Source organism: Lacerta agilis, chromosome 8, assembly GCF_009819535.1.
Source record: "Lacerta agilis isolate rLacAgi1 chromosome 8, rLacAgi1.pri, whole genome shotgun sequence".
NCBI classification, from domain to species: domain Eukaryota; kingdom Metazoa; phylum Chordata; class Lepidosauria; order Squamata; family Lacertidae; genus Lacerta; species Lacerta agilis.
The window spans coordinates 80,260,316-80,271,699 of NC_046319.1; positions in this window are offsets into that span (position 1 = coordinate 80,260,316).

Below are 11,384 nucleotides of genomic sequence, written 5' to 3' on the forward strand. Positions count from 1 at the left end.
TCCCCTCCCGCTGATATAAATTCTTTTCCCAATCTTACATTCTTCAGAACTCTTATATGAATTTTAGATACATGAGTTTCTTGCAAACAGATGATATCCCATTTCCTTTTTTTCAAGATACATTCTACCCTGTTCCTCTTCAACTTACTGTTCAAACCGTTTACATTCCATGATATACATTTCAGATTCATCACTGTGTGGCTACCTTTATTTCCCTTTGTAGGGTTACCAAGTAAGAAGTAAAAAAACTCAGAAAGAGACTGAGAAAGAAACAAAAAAAAAACAAAAAACAAAAGCAAAAATAAAACCAAAAAATAAAGAAATGAGATCCACCGCCGGTTTCTTATTTTAAAAATGTCTTTCCCTTAATTCGGTTTATCGTCTGCCGAGCCAAAAGATGGAAATAGATACCAACAGAGAGCCTAAAAAAGTTTGGTTCTCTGTTGTTTCTCTATTGTTCAGTCACGGCACTCGTTGTTTATCTCAGTCACTTTGGATACTTCTTTCGGGGCGTTTTTCGCCTCCCAGCTCTTCCCAATATTTTCTCCAAAAGATTTCAGTATCCTCCACTGATTTAAAAAGTCTTCTCCTGTCCTTAAAGGTAAACGAGAGCCCTTCGGGAAACTCCCACTTAAACAAAATTTTATTTTTCCTCAATGCCGACGTCAAAAATTTATAGTTCTCCCTCTTTTTAAGCAGACGGGTCGGGATTTCTTTCATTATTTCTATTACATTTCCATCAATTTGGAGCGGTTCCACTCTCCCCTTTAGCAAGAGTTTATCTCTCAGCAGCCTTGAATTGAGGAATATAAGGCAGTCTCCTGGGCCTTTTCTGGTCTTATTCTTATTTACTCTTATTCTAAATATCTTTTCTATATCCAGTCCCAACTCCTCCTCTGACACTTTCAGCCAGTCCGCCAAGGATTTTGTAATAATTTCTGAGATATCCTCATCTCGGTTTTCTTTGATCCCCCTCAAACGGAGAATCATCTCCTTCTGCCTCATCTCTAGAACAGCAAGAGCATCAAAGGTGTCCTCTTGAATTCTCTTTAGTTCTTCTAATTCCATCTTGTCTTTTTCCTGATATCTTTTCATTTCTTTTTGTTCTTGCTGCGTCTTTTTAATACTCTCCTCTTGTTTCTGCAGCTTCTCTTTTACCTCTTGTGTTGTTGTATCTAATTCTGTCTGTTTTGCAGTCATTTGATTTACTTGACTTGACAATTCCATTATTAAACTTGAATTTTTCTCAATTTTATTCCCCATTGTCTCCATCCTGTTCCCCATCGTCTCCATTTTTCCATCCAAAATCTTAATATTTCCATCCAGCGTTGTTATCTTATCGCCTATATTCTTTTCCATTCTCTCCATTGCCGCCATTAACTCTTTCAAATCCATATTGGTATCAGTTTCGATTATTGAGGTCCTACGTTGATGGTTTAAAGCTGCTGCGTGGCTACTGGAGGTTGTAAATTTTCTGGATCCCATCAGAGTTTCCCTTCAAGTTGTGTATTTGTAACTTTTTTCCTTGCTTTACTGTCCCTCACCACGTCTTTCTTTTTACTGGGAGTTCCCCTAGGGGTTATTATTTAGCAACAGTCCATTTCCCCCTTACAACCTTTTTTTTAAAAAAATGTCTTTGTATTTCTCCTGTAGTTCTCAAGTCTTCCACTGGGTGACAGAAAACGTGTTCCCTCTTTTTCTCGCTATTTTCTGTAGTACTGCTTGTGGCCACACGAGGTCGCGCTGTTTCTCTCTTATCTTTCTCTCTCTTAGCCTCTCTCTTTCCCCCTTATAGTCTACTTTCCAGCTCCTTCTTTGTTTTCCACTTCCGCCTTCTTTCCTCTCACCCACCGCTCCCAATGGCGGCCCTGACTCAGCACTTTACCACCGGCCCTTCTCACGAGCTGGTAAGGTTGATTTTACTTCTCTCTTTCTTTTTTCTTGGGAGAGAAAAGGTCGAGGTCTATCTGTGTGCACGTTCTTCCCACCCGCTTCCCCTTTAGCGGTTTCTCCTCTTTATTATTTTGTTCGTGCTTTTCTAAGTACGCCTCTAATTTCGAAACGTTTTAGCACTCCTCGGGGGGGGGTTAAAGCTACTTCCACCGCATTCAGCTTTTAATTTGACAGGTATTCTGCGTTGTGCCACAGCCCCCGCGATATTTCTGTCCGTTTCTGTCCGTAAAAAACTTAGTTTCCTTTCTCCCTCCTCCTTTGCCACCCCCTGTGCTCCAGGGAAGTGAGAGATAATACTGTTTTTTCTCCTGTTATTGGAGGGGTTTGTCCGATTACAGTTGAGTTTTTAATGGGGTAGTTCGGCGCTACTTTGTCGAGAATTGGAGCGTTTGTGTTGAAGAGGGGTTTGCGCCCGTTTGCACGGAGGTCCTCCCTGACTTGGGTTTTTAATCACTTCAGAGTTTTCCCCCTTGCATGGGAGACCCCATATCGTGCTGCCGTGGGCTTCAGCCCCCAGGATCCCCCCCTGGGGTCGGTTGACTCACGCTTCGTCGCCCGTTTTTTCGCCTCAAACAACACCAATCCGCCTCGAGACAGCAGGAGCGCGGATCTCCACCCGACTCCAAGCGCGCCGTTCCGGAAGTCGGATTCCCTGGTCCTGAATGGGGTAACTGTGCCCCTGAAGGACCAGGTGCGCAGCCTGGGAGTCATTTTGGACTCACAGCTGTCCATGGAAGCGCAGGTTAATTCTGTATCCAGGGCAGCTGTCTACCAGCTCCACCTGGTACGCAGGCTGAGACCCTACCTGCCCGCGGACTGTCTCACCAAAGTGGTGCATGCTCTGGTTATCTCCCGCTTGGACTACTGCAATGCGCTCTATGTGGGGCTGCCTTTGAAGGTGACCCGGAAACTGCAATTAATCCAAAATGCGGCAGCTAGACTGGTGACTGGGAGTGGCCGCCGAGACCACATAACACCGGTCCTGAGAGATCTGCATTGGCTCCCAGTACGTTTCCGAGCACAATTCAAAGTGTTGGTGCTGACCTTTAAAGCCCTAAACGGCCTCGGTCCTGAAGGAGCGTCTCCACCCCCATCATTCAGCCCGGACACTGAGATCCAGCGCCGAGGGCCTTCTGTCTGTTCCCTCACTGCGAGAAGCAAAACTACAGGGAACCAGGCAGAGGGCCTTCTCAGTAGTGGCGCCCGCCCTGTGGAACGCCCTCCCATCACAGGTCAGGGAAATAAACAACTACCTGACATTCAGAAAAAACCTGAAGGCAGCCCTTTTTAGGGAAGTTTTTAATGTTTGATATTGTTGTATTTGGTTTCTGTTGGAAGCCGCCCAGAGTGGCTGGGGAAATCCAGCCAGATGGGCGGGGTACAAATAATAAATATTATTATTATTATTATTATAGGGCTGCTTCCCGTTCTGCAGTACCCATGGATGACATTGGGTGTGGGAATGAAACAGAACACAGGGTGGACAAGAAAGGAACTTCCCTCTCCAAGGACATGGACACGGCCATCTTTACCCAGCGGTGCAAGTGGCTCGTTGCACCAGAGGCACAAAAGCTCCGGAGGGCGCCTGGTTGGGAGTCCAGGCTGAGCTGGAGTCGTCCGTGACTCCAGGGAAGGGCCGAGAGCCGAACAGAGTACAGCTCTTCTGCTGCGGGCAGCTCATTCCGTTCAGGAGTGAGCGAGGCACAGGTGCTACTCATGAGGCGCCCTGGAGGTCCCGCAGGGCTTTCTGCCCCAGCTGGCCCCACCCCTGGGTGTAGGAAACGTGTGTGGTCCCAGGTGCCTGATTGCTTGCTCCTTCCTACCCTCGAGGCTCCGCCTTCCTGACTCTCGGGGCTCTTGGAAGGTTTGCCGGCCTCCTGAGTGAGTAGCTGGAGGGAAGTGGGAGCCGCAACTCGACAGAGGGATTTCCCCCCTGTCCCTGTCCCTTTGAGCCACTGGGAGCCTGCTGGGAGAGGGAGGGAGGGAGGGAGGGAGGGAGGGAGGGAGAGAGAGAGAGAGAGAGAGAGAGAGAGAGATGCTCCTAGCTGGCTCCCAGCTTGGGGGTGGGGAGAGAGTGGGTGCTCCTAGCTGGCTCCCAGCTTGGGGGTGGGGAGAGAGTGGGTGCTCCTAACTGGCTTCCAGCTTGGGGGGAGAGAGATATATGGGTGTGGTTATGATTGTCATTCAAATAGTGGCCCTTAATTTCATCGTGCCCTCAATAAATCTCAAATAAACGTTTGTTGTTGTCAGCTCATTTTGATCAGATAAGAGAAAGAACAACGTGTTCGCAGATGGACGGCCTGGAATAGTGAGTAAGAGTGGAGTAATAAATTTGGACCTCAGATCTTTATAGAGGGAGCATGACAGGAGGACATGATCCACTGCTTCCAAGTTGCCGTTTCTGCAGGGGCAGAGTCTTTTTTCGATTGGGATCTTTTGAAATCTGCCCTTGAGTACCACTGAGGGCAGCACATCCAATCTAGCTAGGGTAAAGGCGCGTCTGAATTTTGGAATGGTTAATTTGTGCAAATAAGATGGCAAGGAATCAAACTGGGAAAGGGAAAAGAAGGCGTACCAAGGACAGAGTTTCTTTATAATCGCCAGATTGTTCTGTTGATCAAGATCCTTTAGGCACTGACCAATTAGGCTCTTGGCCCTAGTGTGGCCCATTGTTAGGAGCTGTTGTGGGTGGAGATCGCAGGAGAGAAGTTTTTGATGCACCGATATGGATCACGTACTTTTGTGAGAGTCTTGTAACACTAAGGGTAGAAGGCCGGAAGGGTTTAGGTTTATACAGAGCCAGTAGTTAAAAGTTCTTAGCCAAGGTCGAGTTTCTACGGAGGGAAAGCTTGCCTCCAGATGTAGTGCAGCATTTGGGACAATGAGTGTAGAAGCTTGATAAAATTTAAGCACTCCATAGTACTTTTTAGCCTTTTTAGTTTACTAATTAGGGGGATTCCTTTCATTATTTTGGGAGATATTTACTGACCTTGAAGCTTTGAGGTGGTTATGTGAAGAGAGAGGTGGCTCAGCAACCGCGCAGCCCTGCTGATAAGAGGAGAGGAGCTGGGAAACGTACCAGAGAATCAGAGGATATAGAGGAATTGGTGTGCCTGCCTCTTGCCAAGCAAACGAAAATTAGTGAATTTTCCCCTGAAAAAAAACAAAGGATATTTTTAATATCCCGGTCGCTCTCAAACACCTTCTTCCCGCTAGCAGAGATGACTGATGAAGAAGCCATGCTGAAAGAATCCTCTGATAAACTGCTCACTAACCGCTCAAGCCACGCCACTAAATCAAAAAGGTCTAAAAAGGATACAATCACTGGTATCCAACCGAAAGATTGCATTAGAGAACGAGAAAGCTGCTTCTCTGATATATTATGTGAACATTCAACCATGTTAGACCTAGTTGCTAAAACAGTGGACTATATCTTTAAATACCTAAGAGACATCTGAGGATCCCTAGAGAAGATTGTTTCACTTGTATCCTTAAAAGGTAAAGACAGTCCTCCAGATGCCTTTCCTGAGGATAGGACTATACAAATGCCCAGAGCACCTGATTTACCTCACATAATCTCTCAGGTCGCCTGCAAGCATGAAAATGAACAAATCAAGGAAGAACAACACTCCATATCTTCTCATAATCTTTTTCTGCAAGCTACTAAAGTCTGCCTAACTGTTTGCCCCTTCAGAGGCCAGGTGATTAACTGGTATTCCAAGAACGATGCAAGGAAGCACCTAGCCGGACTTTTGGGGGTAAATCCTCGCTCCATCGATCTGAACTATATTGATCACATTAGCAGCAGGTCTCATATGAAGAGAGTGCTGCTCTCCTTTGAATCCAAAAAGTTCCCTGCATTTATAATGTCTTTAAGAAGCACTTCAATCAACTTTGGAATCTTTGCCACAAGAGTTTTTACCAATACTAAATTTGCCCTCTTTTACCTAATTGTTTGCTCAAAACTACCACGATTTAAACTTCTTTGGCCACAGATTTAAACTTCTTTGCCCCCCTTCCCCTACTGACGAGGGCCACCCATCTGGAGAACTCCATAGAGCACAGGTGTCAAACACAAGGCCCGGGGGCCTAATCCGGCCCGCCAGACCTCGTCATGTGGCCCGTGAAGCCGCTGCCGGCCGCCAGCCTTCATCTTTTATTCTCGCTTTTTTTTTTTAACAGCTTCAGCCGGTAGCGATTTTTAGGCCATTCTAGGACTCCCCTTCTCTATAGACCGTCCTTTCCTCTTTCCCCCGAGTGCCGACCCCCTTTCTTCTTCGTCTCTATGATCCGCGCGACCTTTTGGAGGTGATTGGCTGAGGGCGGCTTGGCAGAGCTCTCGCGAGAGGCGCAGCCTTCGAGAGGCCGGCGGCGGGGGTGTGGGGGGGAGTGAGAGCGGCGCTGGGAGGAGGGGGCGGAGCAGGTGATGGGGCCTGGCGTTGAAGGCCTGGCGGAGGAGGAGGCGGCGAGCTCGGTCGGTGAGTAAAATGGCGGCGCCGGTGGGGGAGAGAGGGTCACCTGTGGGTGGGGAGAAAGGCGGCGGCAACCCGTGAGGGGCATGGGGGCCTTCTCCGTGGCGGGATGCGGTGGCTGAGGGGTAAGCAGCCATTTTGGGGCGGCGTGAGGTCTGCCTGGTGGCTCCGAGGGGTCTGCCCCAGCCTGGGCCTGCTCTCGGCGGGGGAGAGGAAGGAAGCCCCAAGACGCGGCCGGGAGGAGCGGTGGGAAGGCAGCTCATGTCGCGGGAGACTCTGCCGACGCAGCCGCTTCTTCCTCTTCTTCCTGGGTTTTTTTTCCCTTCTCTCCCCCCCCCCAATTGACACGACGCGGCCTCATCTTCGTGCCTGTTTCGGAGGCCAAGCTTTCTGGGTTTCGTTTCTTTTATTGTTGTTATTTATACACTGCTCCCCCGACACGCTCATTTTTATTTCAAAGAAATGCAAGCTTTTGTGGAGCACTTCTTTTTTTTAAAAAAGGGGGGAGGAAAGGGAGAAACTGGATCCGATACCTGAACGAACAGAGATAACGGACAGACTGGAGGAGTTGGAAACGGAGCTAATAGAACCTAGTACAAAAAATCTTTCCAGAATGTATAATTTGTTGCTAGAGTAGCATACGAAAGATGAAATGGTTAAATCAGTGATGATTGATTGGGCAAAAGATGTTGGGCACAACATAATGTTTGAAGATTGGGAGAGACTGTGGAGGGAAGGGACCAAGTTCACTGCATGCAATGTGTTGAGGGAAAATGTTATGAAAATGATTTATAGATGGTACTTAACTCAAGTAAAGTTAGCTAAGATGTATCATGGTTTGAGTAATGAATGCTGGAAATGTAAACAAGTAGAAGGGACCTTCTATCATATGTGGTGGATGTGCCCAAAGGTAAAGGACTTCTGGGAGAAGATTTATAATGAGCTTTAAAAAGTGTTGAAAAACTTTCCCAAAGCCAGGCATATGTTCACCTGCATAGTACGCTCCTCCCCATCTCCATAGGCATTGATATATACTCTGCCCCAGTATCCATGAGGGCCATTACATGCTGCACATTTGTTCGAGACCAATATATGGTCGGGTATACGAGGGCACTGATCTCCGGGGATGGCTGCCTTTATTAGCCTTACCTCCGGAGTCTTGCCACCCCCCTAATCCATGGGCTGAGGTATCCCAAGGGGGATAGAATGCCTCCTCTGGTGGGATGGTTGGGTGGCTCCCCTTACTTGAGGATTGCTGTCTGTCTCCCTGCGACTCTCAGCACACCTCTGCTTCCACATTTTATATATTTCAGCTATTGCAATACTGTCAATGTCCACTTTAGGCACTCGTGCCTTGAGAAGCTCCGTAAACATTTGCCTCCGTGTTATCTTATCAGCCGGCTTCTTAGCTTGCCTAGACTTGACTTGCTGAAACTTCTCCCCCTCCCTGGGGTTTGGCAACATTCTCTTTGTGGACCTGTCCTAGTTGACTTAACAACACAACCACCTCCCTCACTGCTATCCCCTGTGCAGGTCCAAGCAATAATGTAATAATGCCATGTACAATGGGGGCAAGGTGGGGTTCAGTAAGTAGCTGGAACTCTTGAGTGCTGCTTCCTACACCAATTGCCAGAAATTAGCTCCAGCATCCAACTGGTTTCATTGAGGAAAACAAGGCAAAATGATCCTGTTCCGTGCCTGAGGTTTGTTTTTATTCCGTAACAAACCTTGATCCTGGCCTGAAAAGTGACTCACTTCCTGTAAGACCCAAGATGGGGATTTTTACCATATGTGGTGGGGGTGTCAGAAGGTAAAGCAATATTGGGAATCAATATATAATGAGTTAAAAAAGATGTTACAACATACGTTTCATAAAATACCGGAAGCCTTTTTACTAGGTATGGTTGGACAGGAAGTTGCAAAAAAAGATCAGAGGCTGTTTTTGTACGCCACCACAGCAGCTAGAGTGTTGATAGCCCCAAAATGGAAAACACCGGACCGACCAACAATGGAAGACTGGAGAGTAAAATTAATAGATTATATAGAATTAGCCAAAATGACAGGAAGAATAAGAGACCAAAGTGATCAAAAGGTTATAGGAGATTGGAGTAAATTTATTGGATATCTAAAAAATCATTGCAAAAATATGGTAACACCAACAGGATTTGATGAAATACTTGCATTGTGACAGTGTAATATACTTTTAACCTTAAAGCAAAATACATAAATTAATGGAAACGTGAGAATAAGCAAAGTGTAAGAACGAGGAGAAGACAAAAAACCAAAGTTGGAGGGGAGGGAAGTCACAATACTCGGCGGAGTGTAAGTGCAGATATGGACAAAATAATGACAGAAATGTAAATTCAAATTCAAATTCAAATTTATTGCGGCTATAAGCCCATAAAAACATAAAATATGGAATATATGACATAAAATTACAGCAAACCATAGACCCTGGAGTCATAGGGAAACAAACCACAGCACAAATACAAGTTTTAAAATTGCAACCAGGAAGCAGAAAACAAAAGTATTAGTGGTCGTGTAGTTGGCCACAGCGCCTTTTTTGAGATATGACCGAGTTTGGAAACCTTGCAAGAAGGCTAAGATGGCGTCGGCGTAGCAAGCAGGCTTTGGAGCTCTTGAGATAACACGAGCGATAATTATCACCCACTGCTTCCAGGGAAGTAAACGACTTTTAATTCCCTAATTTTATACATTACCCTTATCTTACCATGGGTTTTTACCGATATCTTTTATAAGCTTCCACGAGACACCCTGGGCAGGCTGCCAGCCGATAGCCGCTACTCGTCAACTCCCTTCTTTGCCTTGTTTTGGTACTATGAAGTTGGGCTTTTATCTCTCTTCTCGTTTTTCTTGTCCTTCTGGCTTTTCTCCCACTTCATTATGACGCCTACTAGTAAACGCAGCAGAGACCCAGAGGAAGCAGTCTCAGCACCAGCTCCTAAACAAGCTAAATTGGAGGACTCTTTTAGTAAACTGACCTTCATGGTGCCAATAAAAAACAGATTTTCTCCCCTTAAAGATGTCTGCGATAATGAGGTGGTTACTCTAGTGGAGGATTTGAATACCCCACAGACTATAAATGGAAATAGAAAAGTCACAGGGGATGGGTCCCCCCTGGCGACAGGTCCAGAAATTGAACGAGGGGATTGTACTAGTTGGGAACAGCTCCATCTAATAATCAGAACTCTTCACTGTATTTTTGAAAGACTCGATGGACTATCCTCACAATTTTGCAAACTTCAACAAAAAATTGTTCTCCCTCCACCGAAGGCAGCCCAATCTGTGGCAACAGGTGATCCAGGCAGACAGCAACACCTCCCTTCGAGTAACAAAGAGCTGGATAACTTTAAGTTTCAACTTAATCCCCTATTGTCCCACCAATCGCTGATTCTGCAACCAAGGAAATTATGCCTCACTATCTGGGATGGGTCTCCGCGGTGGGGTACCTTGCGTGGTGTTAAAGAGCACCTAAGCAAACTTCTAAACATTGTGTCATCTCAAGTCGACCTTACTGCAGTGCTACCACTGAATTATCAGCGCAGGCACCAGAAAGTAATGCTCGCTTTTTACTCCTCAAGGATTCCCTCTATCTCCATCAGGCGGAAAGCATTCCTGGCAAGTTGCGGCATTATACCAACAAGAGTTTTCACCGATTCCAAGACAAAACCACTCCTAATCGATAGATCACCGGATAAGACCCCCTCATTTATTATCCCAGATACAATCCGGGACCCTGAGCCACCTACCTTAGACACGTATGTCCCGCAACAATCCATGCCCCATGCTTCCACCGCAGTAACAAAGAATCATAGCTGTGAGGACAACCACTGGACACCCCCGGAGGAAAGATGTCTTATCGCCTCTTTTGGTGAGCTACCAACAACTGAACAACAGGAAATAATCTGTAGGCTGGACTCACTTAAACAACAGCTCTTGCACATCCTCCATACTAAATCGCTCATGAACATCAATCATCCCAATTCAGCAGAACCATGCTCTATGGAAATGGATGAGTTAATCCCTCAAAGCCCTATGCCAAAGTGTGCGACACCCTTGCTGGGTGCCAGGGCCTCTCTCCAGGAAACAGATCCTCGCTCCATACCCCAAGTTGGACATCTATCTCCACCATTAATAGATCTACATTCATCCCTCTTGGATAACGAGCCAAAGAATGATGCTCAAAATCCTACCTCTCCTAATAAATCATTGCCATCCTACTCCTCTATGCCGGAACTGGAGTCCTCCTACTCTACCGACATACAAAGAGCGGGTGCATTAGTGAATTCTCCTTGCTCAGCCCCAGAGGCAGTTCCAGATCTACAATCTCCTCTGATACCGAGACGAACACAGGAGGATGCTGTCCCAGTGCTGAGAGTTAACACCGTGCTGATTGAAGATCCTGCAGGACATATAAACCAGATCATCTCAACCTCATCTGGGTGGCCTACTAGGGGGCCTGCCTCTGCCGTCCCTGTGAGAACTGATACACAATCCCTTAAAGACCGTCGGCTCTACTTGGAGGCCCTCCACACATCGTCCCCTAACATCATGGAGGCGTGTGACCTGTCTGTATTAGAAACTCCACCCAATAGAGGGAATGTCCGGCTGCATCAGCCTGTCTATCCCTCCTTGAACTCTATGCCAGTGCGGCCCCCACTTGAGCCACTCCTACAAAGTAAAATAACTGATTTCTTCGCAGGGTCCTCTCAGCCTCCTAAGGACACTACCTTTCCCCCTAAATGACAGCTAACTGGTGACAGAAATGTAATATGTTCATAATTTTTATTTCTGTTTATTTTCTTTTTTTGATGTTTTTGTTTAACTGTAATATTGAAAAAGCATCATAAAAATATTTTTTTTTTTAAAAAGTGACTCACTAGCCTTTCCTTACTCAGGCAGTATTTCAGGATGTGTTGCAATCATCGCCAGCAGTGA